The following is a 12,643-nucleotide window of genomic DNA, read 5'->3' on the forward strand; positions in this document are numbered from 1 at the left end:
TATCTTTAAAGTTGCGAAATGTAGAGATCAAAGACTGCAGCTGATGGACTGATGTTCGACAAGAAGGGAAAGTTGACTATTGGAAAGTTGAAGTCATCCCTCTGGTCATACAGTCTTGTGGGGAGTGTTTTGTCACTCTGAACCTTTAGCATAGATCAAAATATGAAACAGATGAGGCTGTCTCACTGGTATCATTTATTTCTAGTTCAGGTGGGTACATCAGTTCAAGGGAATTGGCAATGTGATTGTTGTTGAACGATATCAGATCATCGATATACCTGAAGCTTACGTTAAAGCTCTTGGCCAATTCTTTTTGTTTTGCCTTTGATAATCCAAACAGAAATTCCGATTCATATGCTTGAAGAATCAGATCCGCAAGAAGGGGAGCACAATTGGTGTCCATGGGGATGCTTGTCAATTTATTGAAATGTGTTCTCGAATTTACAAGCTATTTCTCAGAGGCATCATTGTTTCATTCTATACTTCATTCCCACAACAAATCGAACATTGATCAAAGACAAGATAAAACGTCATGAAAGATATTCTATCTCATGTTGACATGGCAAAATAAGAAAGTGACGAAGACTAATTATATGAGTAAAACTGTTCTTTAAAGGTTGGTTACTGTTACGTCTTCATTAGTTATGGACCCGTGAAGATCCGGGGTAGAATAGGTCTTCAGCACCCCATGTTTGCTATAAAAGATGACTATGCTTGTCGTAAAAGGCGACTAACGGGATCGGGTGGTCAGGCTCGCTGACTTGGTTGATGCACGTCATCAGTACCAATTGCCTGGATCTATGCTCATGATGTCAATCACTGGATTGTCTGGTCCAGACTCGATTATTTACAGACCGCCGTCATATAGCTGGAATAATGCTGAGCGCGGCGTAAAACAACAAACAAACATAACAAAAATTCATTAGTTGTGATTGGGTTGGTGACACTTTGGCATCACAAAATATACCATTAACATTAATATGTCAGTGAACATGAACCGATCTGATCTCCTTAACTGAAACCAAATATTGACATCAATATGGCGACATTGAACATAGACGAAACCTAAAGTAAATAAAAGAGTGTATGTAAAGAGGCGAGCAAAACTGGGTCCTCCAGGCTTTAGAACACTAGTACTATTCAAGACATACTACATACAATAAATTATTGCATACAACTTCTTGTGCTCGTCGAATCACAATGTAACAAACCATTTATTTACTGAGTTAAGAAAAGGACGCAAAATACACAACCGTTTGTGATTATGTCTTAACATGGGTATGGACATGTATGGACACGAAGGTGACCAGGTCTCGTGTTCAATTCACGTGTCATCTTCACTGGTCAAGCCCTTCAGTCGAATGTTACATTTAAAACACACACGTGTCCCCTCTGTTCTGATAGATAAATCCCGCATGGGCCATATCCTTAGCTGCTTGTTTCTTTTGAATTGGCCTGGTAGAAAAACTTCATGGACGACGTTCAAATTTCCTCCAGTCAGTGCAGTATGGATTCGTCTTGAAACCCACCACAGCATCCGTGCAACATTCTGATATCATGCTTCTCAATAGAATAATATAAAAACTGTCAGCAACAATGTTCAAAACGAGTTACAACGAATCCAGACCGAGAGCCAGGCACGAATGACTGATAAAGTTTTAAAAATCTCATATTTCAATATATGTTATAGTTATACTCTTGTTTCCACCACCGTCATGTAGCGTATTAGTTGGATGTTTTAATAGTGAGGTTATCCGCTCCTTTGGACCTTCGGCTTTCGTATAATTGTTCAAGCTATTTATCCTATCCTTGACATTAAAGAATTTTATTCGTGTACACATCGATGCAACTTTGTGTGCGTCCTATATTCTGTGACATGTAGGTATCCATTGATGAACGTAGTAAATTTCGAATTCTTTCTTCTTCTTTTAATCGTCTTTTAGTCGATTATGGATTGCCATGAACTAAATATGACATTAAATTGTTCGCTAAGATCATTCAGGCAGTGTGCGTTTATTCATGGATGTTTATTATTGTGCATGGATGAAAGGTTTCATTTTCCATTGGACCTGAGTAAGTGTTACACCTCTCATTGTTGGTTTCTCATTCAGAAACTGCGTCACGTCAGGTACGGCATGACTTTCGCTACGACAAACGACAGCTCGCGTAGAATAGGATAAGACGAACTGTAATGAAGCGTTGATGGACTGTGGACTGAGGGTTGGTTCAATATAATAGTCGTCTCCAAAAACTTCACTGTCTATTTCCTGTGAAGTTTTATTTCAAAAATGGAGATAATAAATGCATTAACGATAGTAAAAATTTTGGCTGCACATTTCATCAGGAGATGGCATATTGAACTATTTTCGTTCAGTTACAAAAACAGGAGGTACACATGAACAACAGCGGGAAACGGTGAATATTGCTTCCACTCTAAGCAGAGAACCAAACTGGAATGACTGTAACTTTTAGGCATAGTATATTTTATGTACGTTTCTAACTCGGTGACTGAATGTTTGATGACCCAGCAGCTGTAACGCGTGTGCATTCAAGCGATTCCCGCTGTTATATAATAAAATCGTGTACTGGCACACTATATCAGGAAATATATAATATTCAAAGGGTAAGACAAATATTGATTCTACACCAAACTACGAATCAGTGTCTCATGACTGACTAACGAGAGGCTTGCTGCCATTTAAATATCGCATAATACACTCTTTAAAAAAAGAAACGCACAGGTAGTATGTCGTTCACTGAACCTGACTCCATAAAAAATCCGGTATATAAATTGGATATATGTTATTGGAAAATGTTGGTGGCCTGATATTCTACAAACAGTGCGTCAAAACGCAGCCATTGTTGATTTGCAGTGTCTTAAATGGCATTGTTTTCACACCTGTTCAAAAATGTCATGGAGGTAAACAGGAAATCAAAATGCACGTGCAAGTTGTGGCATTCAATTGTCAACATTTTACTAATCGGAACATCGCCATAGGACGTATCTAAAGAGGGAAATCGCAGTCTTCTGTTGCACGTAGCTTCAACGTCGACCACAGAACAATTTGCCGCCTTTGTGACCGATACACACAGTTCAATTCCACTGCAGACCGTCCGAGAACCGGCCGACCAAGAGTTACCACCCCTGAACAGGATCGCTACATTCGACTGTTCCACCTACGTCATCGTAATGCCACAGCTACGGAGACTGCAGGACGCATCCCTGGTTTGAGGGAGATATCGGACCAGACTGTCAGGAACCATCTTCGCGAGGCTGGACCAGTTATCGTCCCTGTTTTGCAACAGATCCATCGACAGCGACGCTTGCGTTGATATCATACCTTACAACCTTGGAATTTGAGAAACTGGAGACGAGTGTGGTTTAGCGAAGATTTTTTTCTTCTTCACCGGCGAGGAAAACCACCTGTTTATCGTCGTCGAAACGAGCGTTTTGCCCCACATTGTGTACGTGAATTCGACAATTTCGGTGGCAGTAGTGTCATGGTGTTGAGGGCCATATCCTACACCACGAGATCTGACGGTTGTGGTCACACCAGACACTGAGTTCAGCGCAACCTTGTGGCCTTATGTGACATGACAATAAACAGTTTTCTATGCCTTAGTATTTATCTGTGTGGTACTTTTTACGGTTTATCTTTTACCTGCTTCTGTTTTTGTTAATTTGCTACTTATCACAACATATCATCCATATATGCCTCTTGATTGTAGTCACTTCAATTTGATACATTGAACCGTCGCTTAATGCAATAAACGTTATGTAGTGTAGACTGCATATTGAACCCTGTAGAGATAATAGTTTTGGGTATGTACTATTTATAGTTTGTATTTGTAGTGCACAAGGTCTGCTGGATATGCAGGTCTCATAACCCAGATCTGATAACAGGTAAAGTTTGTGTTTGCAAGGGTGTTCACGTATTCACGGAAAAACGTGACGCCATATTGTAATGCATGCATTGAGGTGAGGTGAAGTGGTGAGGTGAAATGAGGTTTAACGTCGCATTCAAGAATATTGCACTTATGGCGATGCGGGCATACATGCGCGCGCGTGTACATGCGTGTGTGTGTGTGTGAATGTGTGTGTGGCTGATGGTGTGTGTGGCCGATATTTTAGCGCTAGCCCATTGAGATATCATGCCGCAGTGTAACACGAATACCCCACTCAGACACAACATACTGACTCCGAGCCGACTTGTCCTTGTTTAGCCAGGCAGGGTAACAACAAGTAAAATCTGAAGGGAACCCCCGACCTTCCACTCTCTTGGCGGACGCTCTACCACAAGACCAGGGAGGCGGTCTGAAGTGAAATAGGTTTTAACGTCACGTTGAAGATTGTTGCACTTACATAGCGACGTGCATGCACGTACGTGTGTGTGTCGAAGAGGTGCTGCTTGTATTGGAATGGTTAAAACTGCTTTTATAGCACTAGCCCACTGAGTGATCATGCCGCATAAATACCTCACTCAATCACGGTATACTGATTCAGAGCCGACCAGTCCTTGTTTTATCCCCTTATTGCCTAGCGCCAGGCAGAGTAACAAAAAGTACCATCTATTAATGTATTGTGGTTTGACGCTACGGGTTTCGAATCATCGACTTAGACACTCAAATAACGTAATATTAGTGAGACGAGATAAAGAATGTATTAATATGTTTATAGATAGTTTACATAATAAACCTAGATTGTCTATTACCAATCAACATATTCATTAATGGTACATGAGACATAAAAACGCATAACAATGCCATAGATCGTGTATCATAAATGTCTTACCTGCAACAAGCGTTTCATAGACAAATGCAGCCGGTATAACTTTGTGTACACCAATTGAAACATAAACCTGACAAATAATAGATAAAACGTCCACTGTTCAGTGTAGATACATGTAACTGTAACCAGGTTAGTTCACCGATAAGACGCAGGCCAATGTACTGAGCGATATGACCACTTCATATTATGCATAATTAACATAACTACCTATAAACAACCACAGAAAGTACGTAAGCATTCGCTCGACTCATTCTCAAATGAAGGCTTTTTACAGGGAGACGATATTTAGTGTTGGAATTACCATGTGACGTAAACGATTTATTTACAAACTTAGTTAAAACATAGTTAAAAAATATTAATGACCGGCACTATAGTTAAAACGAATTGAAATTGAAAACGTTGTGATAATGTAAGTAAATAAAATATAGGTATGCGTTCAAAATAACAATGCATATAAGACCTGTAAGCAGTCAGTTCGATGTTGGAGGAGAGACCGAAGTGATGCAGACTCCTACCATTTCGCTGAAACCCACCAACAAGGATATGGTGTCCTACATATGCAAACTGCAACACGTACACTAGCACTGAGATGCAGAGGTCAATGCAATGGAAAGTTTTGTTCTCTCAACTACTGTGATACCAGGTCAAGTATTCGTGGTGTTATCTTGAAATATCATACGGATCCATAAATTATATTTTATTGATTGTACCATTAGGAATTCATTCCGGTCTGAAATCACACCCTTCATTTTTAAAAACATAAGAGAAAAGAAGTGTGGACAGACTTTATGGCTTGCCGGTGACCCGCGAGGCAACTACTTCTGTTGTGCGATGTTGCAGCCCAATGTCAATCAACTAGTCCTTCCATATTTATATTGAATGTACAAGAATGACTTTTTTATGTCACAACCGTAGGCGTAATGAAACATCAAAACCAGATCAATGATAACCGAAATTCAGTTCCGTATTTCAGTTCCATATTCATATAATTATGATATTCCAAGGTAATACATATATGTGTGCTGTGGTTTGAATGATCATGAAAACAATAAATGCAACATGATATACCATGATGACCTGAAGTCTGTGTGCAATATTATGTGCATGTCATGTTGTTTTTTCAATAGTACTTCAATTTAAGTCAGTATTGTCACGTGGCTATTGTTGACATTTCTATCTTCTCAACACACAACTTCCCAAAAAGTTTGCACACAGCATGCAGTATCAACTATCAATGTTTGAGGTAATTGAAAACCCAAAAGATCCTCGTTAAGGAAATCCTATACAAATGTCATGTGTGTAGAGCTCTTACAGCTAGGCGTAATGTTGGCCTTAATTTACAACAAACCACACTGGCACGTAGCTGGGCGGGACTCACCAAACCTACTTTTGTCTTTATGAAGAAAATGATTGTTTCCTTCAAAAGTATTGGTTTATTATGCTCATCGACAGACTCTGTGTTTGGGATTTCTTCTGCAATTTTACTTTAATGTCTCACGAATGTGTCGTTTATACTGCACCATTCCCATATTTATAAAAGTAGATGTTATCTTTATGATGCGCAGATACCACACAGCTAAAGATAGGACATGTAAAGTAAAGCATGGTTGCTTGTTGGCTACATATACGTACCCCTAAAGAGAACTAAAACTGTCAGCTGACACCCAATTGTAGAGAGGTATCTGACACAGGGTAGCACTACTGTCATTATGTCGTACAATAAGAGCACCTAAGGGGTCGGCTGAGAGGGTTTGAAGGGTAGGCCGGGATCGTTGAAAGGACAGGCCGTGGGGGTTGGAGGGTTAGACAGAGACTTTTATGGGGGTGTAGACAGGGAGGGTTGGACGGTGTAGGCTGAGAGGGTTGGAGGGTGTAGACAGAAGGTTGGAGGGTGTAGGCTGGGAGGGTTGGAGGGTGTAGACTGAATGGGTCGGATGATGAGACTCAGGGGGTTGGAGGGTGTGGCCTGAGAGGGTTGGAGGGTGTTGACTGAGAGGGTTGGAGGGTGTAGACTGAGAGGGTTGGAGGGTGTAGACTGAGTGGGTTGGAGGGTGTAGACTGAGAGGGTTGGAGGGTGTAGACTGACAGGGTTGGATGGTGTAGACTGAGAGGGTTGGAGGGTGTAGACTGAAATCGCTGGAGGGTGTAGACTGAGAGGGTTAGAGGGTGTAGACTGAGAGGGTTGGAGGGTGTTGACTGAGAGGGTTGGAGGGTGTAGACTGAGAGGGTTGGAGGGTGTCGACTGAGATGGTTGGACGGTGTAGACTGAGATTGCTTGAGGGTGTAGACTGAGAGGCTTGGAGGGTGTAGACTGAGATTGCTGGAGAGTGTACACTGAGAGGGTTCGAGGGTATAGGGTTGGGTTGGACGTAGTGGACTGAGAGGGTTTGAGGTTGTGGCCTGAGAGGGTTGGAGGGTGTAGACTGAGAGGGTTGGACGGTGTAGACTGAGATTGCTGGAGGGTGTAAACTCAGAGGATTGGAGGGTGTTGACTGAGACGGTTGGAGGGTGTTGCCCGAGAGGGTTGGAGGGGGTTGACTAAGAGGCTTGGAGGGTGTAGACTGAGCGGCTTGGAGGGTGTAGACAGATTGCTGGAGGGTGTTGACTGAGAAGGTTGGAGGGTGTGGTCTAAGAGGGTTGGAGGGTGTAGACTGAGACGGTTGGAGGGTGTAGACTGAGACGGTTGGACGGTGTAGACTGAGATTGCTGGAGGGTGTAGACTGAGAGGGTTGGAGGGTGTTGACTGAGGGGGTTTGGGGGTGTAGACTGAGAGGGTTGGAGGGTGTAGACTGAGAGGCTTGGAGGTTGTGGCCTGAGAGGGTTTGAGGGTGTAGACTGAGAGGGTTTGAGGGTGTAGACTGAGAGGCTTGGAGGGTGTAGAATGAGAGGGTTGGAGGTTTGTGGCCTGAGAGGGTTGGAGGTTGTGGCCTGAGAGGGTTGGAGGGTGTGGCCTAAGAGGGTTGGAGGGTGTAGACTGAGAGGGTTGGAGGGTGTGGCCTAAGAGGGTTGGAGGGTGTAGACTGAGAGGGTTGGAGGGTGTGGCCTAAGAGGGTTGGAGGGTGTAGACTGAGAGGGTTGGAGGGTGTAGACTGAGAGGGTTGGAGGTTGTGGCCTGATAGGGTTGGAGGGTGTAGACTGAGAGGCTTGGAGGGTGTAGAATGAGATTGCTGGAGGGTGTAGAATGAGAGGGTTGGAGGTTGTGGCCTGATAGGGTTGGAGGGTGTAGACTGAGAGGCTTGGAGGATGTAGACTGAGATTGCTGGAGGGTGTAGAATGAGAGGGTTGGAGGTTGTGGCCTGAGAGGGTTGGAGGGTGTTGACTGAGAGGGTTGGACGGTGTAGACTGAGATTGCTGGAGGGTGTAGACTGAGAGGGTTGGTGGGTGTAGACTGAGAGGGTTGGAGGGTGTTGACTGAGAGGGTTGGAGGGTGTAGACTGAGAGGGTTGGAGGGTGTAGACTGATAGGGTTGAAGGGTGTAACTGAGATGGTTGGACTGTGTAGACTGAGATTGCTGGAGGGTGTAGACTGAGAGGGTGGGAGGGTGTCGACTGAGAGGGTTGGAGGGTGTTGACTGAGAGGGTTGGAGGGTGTAGACTGAGAGGCTTGGAGGGTGTAGACTGACATTTCTGGAGGGTGTACACTGACATGGTTGGAGGATGTAGACTGATAGGGTTGGAGGGTGTAGACTGAGAGGGTTGGACGTAGTGGACTGAGAGGGTTGGAGGTTGTGGCCTGAGAGGGTTTGAAGGTGTTGACTGAGAGGGTTGGAGGTTGTTGACTGAGAGGGTTGGAGGTTGTGGCCTGATAGGGTTGGAGGGTGTAGACTGAGAGGCTTGGAGGGTGTAGAATGAGATTGCTGGAGGGTGTAGAATGAGAGGGTTGGAGGTTGTGGCCTGAGAGGGTTGGAGGGTGTAGACTGAGAGGCTTGGAGGATGTAGACTGAGATTGCTGGAGGGTGTAGAATGAGAGGGTTGGAGGTTGTGGCCTGAGAGGGTTGGAGTGGGTTGACTGAGAGGCTTGGAGGGTGTTGACTGAGAGGTTTGGAAGGTGTAGACTGAGAGGCTTGGAGGGTGTAGACTAAGATTGCTGGAGGGTGTAGAATGAGAGGGTTGGAGGTTGTGGCCTGAGAGGGTTGGAGGGTGTTGACTGAGAGGGTTGGAGGGTGTAGACTGAGAGGAGTGGAGGGTGTGGCCTGAGAGGGTTGGAGGGTGTAGACTGAGAGGGTTGGAGGGTGTAGAATGAGAGGCTTGGAGGGTGTAGAATGAGATTGCTGGAGGGTGTAGACTGGGAGGAGTGGAGGGTGTGGCCTGAGAGGGTTTGAGGGTGTGGCCTAAGAGGGTTAGAGGGTGTAGACTGAAATGCTTGGAGGGTGTAGAATGAGATTGCTGGAGGGTGTAGACTGAGAGGAGTGGAGGGTGTGGCCTGAGAGGGTTGGAGGGGGTTGACTGAGAGGCTTGGAGGGTGTAGACTGAGAGGGTTGGAGGGTGTAGACTGAGAGGGTTTGAGGGCGTTGACTGAGAGGCTTGGAGGGTGTTGACTGAGAGGTTTGGAAGGTGTAGACTGAGAGGCTTGGAGGGTGTAGACTGAGATTGCTGGAGGGTGTAGACTGAGAGGGTTGGAGGATGTGGTCTAAGAGGGTTGGAGGGTGTAGACTGAGATTACTGGAGGGTGTAGAATGATAGGGTTGGAGGTTGTGGCCTGAGAGGGTTGGAGGGTGTAGACTGAGAGGGTTGGAGGGTGTGGCCTAAGAGGGTTCGAGGGTGTAGACTGAGAGGCTTGGAGGGTGTAGAATGAGATTGCTGGAGGGTGTAGACTGAGAGGAGTGGAGGGTGTGGCCTGAAAGGGTTTGAGGGTGTAGACTGAGTGGGTTGGAGGGTGGTGACTGAGAGGCTTGGAGGGTGTTGACTGAGAGGCGTGGAGGGTGTAGACTGAGAGGCTTGGAGGGTGTAGACAGATTGCTGGAGGGTGTAGACTGAGAGGGTTTGTGGGTGTAGACTGAGACGGTTGGAGGGTGTTGACTGAGAGGGTTGGAGGGTGTATACTGAAACGGTTGGAAGGTGTAGACTGAGAGGGTTTGAGGGTGTTGACTGAGAGGCTTGGAGGGTGTTGACTGAGAGGTTTGGAAGGTGTAGACTGAGAGGCTTGGAGGGTGTAGACTGAGATTGCTGGAGGGTGTAGACTGAGAGGGTTGGAGGGTGTAGACTGAGAGGCTTGGAGGGTGTAGACTGTGATAGCTGGAGGGTGTAGACTGAGAGGGTTGGAGGATGTGGCCTAAGAGGGTTGGAGGGTGTAGACTGAGAGGCTTGGAGGGTGTAGACTGAGATTACTGGAGGGTGTAGAATGAGAGGGTTGGAGGGTGTGGCCTGAGAGGGTTGGAGGGTGTAGACTGAGAGGGTTGAAGGGTGTGGCCTAAGAGGGTTGGAGGGTGTAGACTGAGAGGCTTGGAGGGTGTAGAATGAGATTGCTGGAGGGTGTAGACTGAGAGGAGTGGAGGGTGTGGCCTGAGAGGGTTTGAGGGTGTAGACTGAGAGGGTTGGAGGGTGGTGACTGAGAGGGTTGGAGGGTGTTGACTGAGACGGTTGGAGGGTGTTGACTGAGAGGGTTGGAGGGTGTATACTGAAAGGGTTGGAAGGTGTAGACTGAGAGGGTTGGACGGTGTAGACTGAGTGGGTTGGACGGTGTAGACTGAAAGGGTTGGAAGGTGTAGACTGAGTGGGTTGGAGGGTGTAGACTGAAAGGGTTGGAAGGTGTAGACTGTGTGGGTTGGAGGGTGTAGACTGAGTGGGTTGGACGGTGTAGACTGAGAAGGTAGGACAGTGTTGCCTGAGAGGGTTGGACGGTGTTGCCTGAGAGGGTTGGAGGGTGTAGACTGAGAGGGTCGGACGATGAAACTGAGAGGGATGATGGGTGTCGAGCGTCGACTGACTGAGTGTGTTGTAGGTTTATAGATAGAGCATGCTCTATTGTACCTCAAACTTTGTGATGTGTGAGTCCCCAAGGGTGGTGCTGTTGCAATGCTGCTCGACATAAAGGGAAAGTTTACATTTTGAAAATTAAGTAATCCCTCTTGTCATACATTTTTGTGCAGGGTTTTTGTCACCGAAATTCTTTATGCACAGATCTAAATATGACCCAGCGTCTCGCCTTTGTTTGTGTTTCAATAGATGTCATCGGTGGAGCAGGATACGCCCACCTCTTCGCTAACACAAGGTACAATCACTATTTGACAGTGATTCATGAATCGTACCATGGACTCTGCTTTCAGTGGAGATTTCTTAAGATTATGGAAATGGTTTTCATTCATCCTTCTTTTATAATGTTCAACACCATTTCCAAACCGTACGCAAGACGGCTATTACAATTATTTATTCAGAATAAATATGCCAAGTTTGAGTATTTTGTTGAAAAACTTTACTTGAAAACATGACATGACTGAAGGCGTCACACTGATGGCTTGTATAACATAGCATCCACAGCAAGTCGATAGTGTCAGTATCATACAGTTTGTCATCATCGTGAGGACACGTTAGTGCAAAGTGATAAGATGTATTAGATATGGCGTACATTGAAGTGTAGCTCTAACAGCGAGTTGTCACCGGTCATCGAGCCTGCGCATGGCTTCATGAAAAAAACCCTGGTATTTTCTGACGAAGAATGGGTGTGTTATCCTCGCTTATTACCCACGTGGTGAAGTGTGGTGTTAAAATACTAAATCCGTAGGTCACACGTGTGTCCTACAAGGTTAAACTCGTTTAATTCGTTTTGATTGGATAACCGTGACCTCTGTCACACCCGAACTACTTTTTTCATAAAAAAAAACGCGAGGCAGTACTGAAGGATTCTCACAAAAGCGAGAGACATTTACACACACTTTATTTAAGCAAACAAATTCGAGCTGCTGCAGACATTATATAATCGAGCTATATCCATATGCAATGTCTACCGATGGAATGAGCGTGAAGCACCCGACCACTTTTGCGACTTTGAATTTGATTTTTAAGGTTAAGCGTGGTGAAATGAAGTCAGTTTAAACTATCTGGACAGATATCCAGACATACGTTTGATGTTTTGGTTGTGCCATCAGTGTCGCCATTCGAAGCGAAGGTTGTGACATTACTTCTGAAGGTAATACCCGGGCTTAAGTTTGAGTGCGGTATTCAAAAAGTGGGACTCTTTAGCGGCTACCTATATATTGCCTTATAGTGCCCTCATCCTAAGTCCAGACGAAACAGGTCCAAGAACCGTATCTTCTTATTTCTTACACAAACAACCATGTACACTCGCACACCAGTATAGATTTTAACTAACTGGACAGTCAAGGCTCCTTACCTAATGGACATCTGGAGGCGACCGAGCTTCGAGACGAACTCTTGACCACAAACCCTGCACTGCTCGCCTAACTACGGGAAAGTCTTTTTGAGGCGTTCGGGTCTGTCTTGCCTCTCATGTGACAATGTTGATTGGTTAAAAGCATAGCAGATCATGATGACACGTTGTGAACTCATGATCAGATGTGTGTATAGTCCACGTTGTACACTATCAGTGAGGGCACGTCTCATAATCCTGATCAGATATAAGGTAGGACTCAAATGGGTGTGTATTCAAGTGCATGAGCGTGTTCAGTGAGAAACGCGTAACCACACCGCAGTGCATGCACTGAAAAAAACGGGGACATGACACTCGATTTGATGTAATATACTGAGACTCTGGACGAGTGATGGGAGAGGAAAAAAGGTTGACCTCGAGTAGGAAGGTACCACGTGTACGGGACCCGTGATGATTCTGGGGTAGAATAGGTCTTCAGCAACCCATGCTTGCCGTAAAAGGTGACTATACTTGTCGTAAAAGGTGACT

At 45.3% G+C, this 12,643-nt stretch overlaps 1 protein-coding gene across 1 annotated transcript in view; it reads right to left on the reverse strand.

The window, feature by feature from the left end:
- The window catches only part of LOC124119687 (deoxynucleoside triphosphate triphosphohydrolase SAMHD1-like), a 30,413-nt gene extending 18,185 nt beyond the window's left edge, over positions 1-12,228 (reverse strand). The window contains exon 1 of the mRNA XM_048391921.1: positions 12,119-12,228. The gene's annotated coding sequence lies outside the window, so the exon portion shown is untranslated. The remainder of the gene's footprint in view (positions 1-12,118) is intronic.
- Positions 12,229-12,643: the final 415 nt, after the last annotated feature.

The sequence above is a fragment of the Haliotis rufescens genome, unplaced genomic scaffold (genome assembly GCF_023055435.1).
Source record: "Haliotis rufescens isolate VD_foot unplaced genomic scaffold, xgHalRufe1.0.p SCAF_102, whole genome shotgun sequence".
In the NCBI taxonomy this organism is placed as follows: Eukaryota; Metazoa; Mollusca; class Gastropoda; order Lepetellida; family Haliotidae; genus Haliotis; species Haliotis rufescens.